Raw genomic sequence first — 5,699 nt, forward strand, 5'->3', positions numbered from 1 at the left:
TCGGAGACTTTTCGTTTCTAGGCGGAAAGTGAATAAGCCGTGCGGAATTTCGGGAAATTCCCCGCACATGCGTAAGTGTTACAACCACAATAAAATCGTTCACATTTTAGTCACAGATACTATACAGACAGCCACACATTTAGCTTTGGTCGGCAGTACACAATAAGGGGTCCAGACTAATCTTATCACAAAGAATTGCGTACGAGAATTCGCGATAGAACTATATTCCAGTACGTATACTGAACATGCTCTCCAATAAGGAACGGTCGCACCTCTTCCACAGCGGAACACAGAGTTCCAGCACTCCTACGCCAACTAAACGGGTCGCACGTGATATCCCGTTTATTTTTCATACAGCCAAGAGGAAAAGTCAAGAGTCCATGGAGTCAGGAAAAGTTTAAATTCTTTCTACCACACGACTGGAACGTGAAGTCGCATCAATGCAACGAATAGATCAAACAGGCAAGTATATAACACTTGATATCAACTTGCATACTTCTGCTGCGAAAAAAACAACGCGGCACATTTTTGCGACATAATGGAATCAATGAAATTTTCACAGAATTTGCTTCTTTCAAGCAGTTGCATTAAAAACTTGTGACCTGCAAATGAGGAACGCATTTTTAAACGTTTCTCCTGTATGACCCATTGTTTGAGCTAGCGGTTTAAAACTTGCATGCCTATAACGTTCTTGAGAACACTAATAAACAAATTTTAGCAACGTCCATACCTCAGCCACACAAGCCTAACTTTGGACGCATCCTGACATGTGCTGCCTCCCACGAATGGGCCATAGAGTTCCTAACAATCGGCTTCAGGTCAAACCCCAGGATCCGCTTTTCCCATAGAGATTCCTACAAAAGTTACAAGAGGGAACTCTGGCGCTAGTGTCTACGGGAGCTGCAACGGGAGCGGTTGTCCCAGCATGGGAATTATGGGAAGTACATGGATTTGCCTAAACTTCGTCCTTTTTGGCTTCAAACGGCTTTGTGACTTTGTAAACGCATCATTTTCAACAGCGTATTCCGTAACAAATAAATAAATAAACATCATTAAAACTGCCCTACGGCAGGATTCGAACATAGGGTCTCTTGCACAGAAGCCTGATATTGAAACCATTAAGCCACGGACGCATATATCTACAAGCGAATGAAACGCCCTTATGAATTTATCATGGGCATGCCAGTGCCTTGACACGCTTGGCGCGTTTCGATTTGGCCACCTGGACAAGCTCAGTCGATGCAATTAATAACAATTGTACGCGTTCCCGGCGTCTTCTGTACTTCGAAGAATATAGATTGCGCTGAAATATACGACAATAAGATTTACATAGCCTAATATACAAAGCCACAAGAACGTCTGTATCCACAAGCACGAAGATCAGACAAATCCATGTACTTCCCATCATTCCCATGGTAGGACAATGACTGCAGCGCCAGAGTTTCCTCTAGTAATTTTTGTAGGAAACTCTATGGCTTTTCTGCGGACACGGCTAAGCCGCGCACAGCTAGACGCGGGAGGGTCCATCCTCCATGTGCCCAGGTACGTGGTGTGGCAACGCATCAAACGCTTGCTTGCGCAGACGCGCCCTGTGGGATGGACTTTTCATTGATAGTGGGAAAAGAGGTAGGATAAGCTGAGAAAATATAAGGAAATTGCGAATAACAAAGAACTGCAAAACGAAGGAGGATATCCCCACATATCGTGAAGAAGGCCCACTACCAGGTTCATATACGCTGTCTAAGCCACCCGTAATCAGGTGAAACGTGAACGTTGGGGACGTTGCGTTGTTAACAGTTTACACGCGATTGTCCCATTGTAATGGTACTCTGCGGAGTGGGCTCCCGTTTGCCAAAAAGAAGTATTGGAGGCAAAGTACCGCTGCAACTGATCCTCGCTTCTCGCTTTCATTTTCACACTTTATACGAGAAACATTTTGTTACTTTAGAATGCGCCAAAAAGGGTGAAGGCGAAAGTGTGCCCAGCCAAGATACATTCAGTAAAATAGTTAACGTGTTCATTCGAATGCATTGTTACTTCTTATTACATGGTTTCTCCCACCCGAGTTCGTGGGTTCGAGTGCCTTAATTGAAGCTACCTAAATAATGAAATACGCCTTAATTAACTTCCTCCTAACTGACACTAAAGTTGTCGGTTCGAGTACCCTAACTGTATATGAATTACCTGTGGCTTAATTCGCCTTAACACCAATGGTCGTGGGTTGTCCTTCGTGTCAGTGTTTGTTGGCTTCTCATGATACTATATATATATATATATATATATATATATATATATATATATATATATATATATATATATATATATATATATATATGCATGCAAGTAATGCCCGCGTCTCGCCAGTGCTAATTTGCCGCTGCGGGAGCTCACGCTCCCGGTTCTGTTCGCGTGCCCGCCCGTCACGAGTCACGCTGCGAGTCTTCGTCGGTCGGCACACACGACGGGCCAGGCTGATCGATGGAAGCACGATCGTCCTTAGCACCTTCCCGCCACCGTCGCGCCCATTCTCGCCATCACTCCCGTCGTCGTTCTAGAAGGACACGTTGCTCCTCTTCCGTGCGCGCGATACGCGACCGCCCCATGGAACCGCTCAAGAACATCTCCCGAGAACGTCGCTAGGCGACACTGACGTCACTCTATCGACGAACACACATTGGGCGATAAACACGTGTACCGTTATTGCGGCCTTTACACGGACACGGTTGTTATGGCGGCACGCCCCCTATCGGCGCCGAACGAACGCCAGGCCGAGAACAATGGGTCATCAATTACTCGACCTGACACTTGGGACGAGCGCGCTAGGATGAACAGTGGGTCATCCATTATAGGTTTTGACACTAATGCTAATGAACCTACAAGATTGCCTTTTAGACGAGCTCTGGAAACGAATTTTTTTTTCTTTGTCGACTTGCTGCTGCACACGCACGGACGCAGAAAATTTGCTGGGGTAGCCGCATACGGCTTCGCTGGGAAATAATTATGGTTGGTTTCAGGTTCTTTGCAGAAATGACAGAAGGGACAACGCCGGACCGGACCTGTGTAGATAAAAATTTAGGGGTTAGAGTACGGCATCGTAATTTTGTGAAGGAGAGTTCCAACTTACGTGTGGGACACCACTGATTGCCCCAAGGGTAAAGCAAATGGTTGAAGTCTGTTATTTGGAATGTCTGTTTTGAAGGAGATAACTTTCTAAATCTAGCCGCCGCAGTGATGTAAGCAGTAGTTTGCAGAACATACCTGACTAGTCAATGTAAGGATGTACTTGCATATGCTGACGGCCATTTCATTTAAAACCAAACCACGGTGAGCTGGTACCCGTATAAGACGTAAGGTCAAATGGATTAATGCTTCTAGTTCATTCAAGATAGTACTGTCTGAGGATGAGGTGACTGCTGCGCGCACTGATAAGGAATCAGTCATTATTACAGCTGTAGAAGAATTTACAGCATGCTTTCGAAAAGCTGAATTGCTAATAATTTTGCTCGAAATCTAGCTGTAAAATTAGGAAGTCGCACTGAATACGATTAGGGTAGCGCGTCAGAAAAAAATCTCTACACCCACTTTCTCTTCACACATTGATGCAGCCGTCGCTTTTACATTATTGATTTTTAATTGCGCAAAATGATCTTGTAACAATCCCCTTAGATATCTAGTTGGCAGGAATTTAGCATTGCAAGGAAATAAGGGGTCAAATTCAGTTTTAGTAGTATTTACGTGTTTTGTTAGGGGAATGATATCCCGCATCCAAACTTTGAATGGTCGTAGTTATGCTTGCACAAAAAGAACCCGCAGACTGCATAGACGGGACCATGTTTCTCGAAAGAACGCAAATCTTTGCTCAATAAATATATATCAAAATCGTCTCGATGAGATGCGCAAATCTTTAAGTAGGTTCTGGTGCAGGAATGTGGAACCTGCAAACAAGTGTGAGTAATCGGGCTATTTAGTATAGTATTTTATTAGCAACAAATGTTTTCCCAAATCAAGACAAATCCGGAGAGCGCCTCGCTCTAGAAGAACGAGGGGGTTAATCTTGCATGCTGGCCCACCACAGAATAAAACGCACCCGAATTCCTATATGCGTCGAACACACATAGAATAAATTATAATGACAGTGTTCCTGCATAGCCCAGAGCGGCGGCGACCGAGTTTACGAGTCATGCAAACAGTGCGCGTTGCCGTACACGTTACATGTTCGATATCGTTGCGTTAGCTTAAGCTTGGGATCGTATATAACGCCTACATACTTAATAAAGTCAAGCTGAGGGATTATTTCTTGACGATATTGGAGGGAGACATTAAAGTACATTTAAGGGAAATACAAGTAAGGCGTTCTTGCTAACATTTGATGACATACGAAGATCCTCAAGCCAATCTTCAAGTATTCATAAAGGTGACTAATATTCTCTGCAGTGAGTGAATATCGCTCACTGACGCAGGGAATGCAACGTCGTCTGCGTAAGCGTGCACTTGCACATCACCATAGAGTGAAATTGAACTCATTAGAATATTAAATAAGATGGGATAAACAACGGTACCCTGCGTAACTCCTCTTGACTGGTTATATATTGACGTCGAAACGCCGCCTTTGGAGCAATAGAAATTTCTATCTCGTAGGAATTTATAAATCCTATCGGTAATGTATGGAGGAAAATTCGGGCTGTTTAGGATATTCAGGATAATGGCACGATCTACAATGTTGTATGCCTTAGCTATATCTAGAGCCACCAACGTTGCATACTGCCGCCTGTGTCGAGCAAGCTGAATGCGTCCATCCTAATCGATGTGCTCGCACCAAATCGAGCATCCAGGTCTAAATCCGATCTGACATGAGCTCAGTAATGTGTTATTAGTTAAAAACTTCAATATACAGAATTTACCACTCTATTAGCTTCCTAATATTATATGTTAACGCAATCGGCCTTATGTTGTTCATATGCAATCCTGCTCCTTGTTTCTTAAGTAGCGGGAGTATGTTAGCAAGGTACGAAGTGTTCTTAAGGGAGTAGTTGACAATATTAAGTGGGTCCTGTGACAACACCTCAGATATTTTTAGCATGTTCTTTGTGATATCATCTGGACCTGGAGCTTAGGCAGATAGCAGCCTCACAACGCACGGAAGCTCTTCAATCGCAATCGTTGTGTGGGCATCGTCACCTTTCTCACCCGTGCATTCTCATGCCGCAGGACTCAACTGGAGGTAAGATATCTATATCAATATAACGTCGGAAGAAAATATAACTAAACGATACGTCGTAATATTGTTCCTATGGCCAGATGATGTTGATGATGTCCTTGATGAGTTTGGCGCTTACCCACTCGCGGGGATTGGCCAAGAGTCGGGCAGATATTGGCGATTTTGAATTTCTTCTTCATTGTCTTTTCTCAGAAGGTTCACAGCATGCAAAAGCTCATGGATTCTCTGAGCATTATAGTTTTTTTCCCTAATATGATACGTAAAAACAAAAGGAAAATTTTTAGTGCCTCACGGCTGATACAATTTTGTGTTTCATACAGATAACAAGGCATAATAATCAAGCCTCTGCTTTCTTGGTCAGCTTCGACACAGGCGCATGCAAGTAATCGGCTCCTACGGCAGTCCTGTGAGTCCAAATAATGTCAAGGCTTTAATAGAAATCCATAATGAACGCCCACTGGCATCTGCGGCCAATCAAGAG

This window comes from Dermacentor albipictus, chromosome 6 (genome assembly GCF_038994185.2).
Source record: "Dermacentor albipictus isolate Rhodes 1998 colony chromosome 6, USDA_Dalb.pri_finalv2, whole genome shotgun sequence".
Classification (NCBI taxonomy): Eukaryota; Metazoa; Arthropoda; class Arachnida; order Ixodida; family Ixodidae; genus Dermacentor; species Dermacentor albipictus.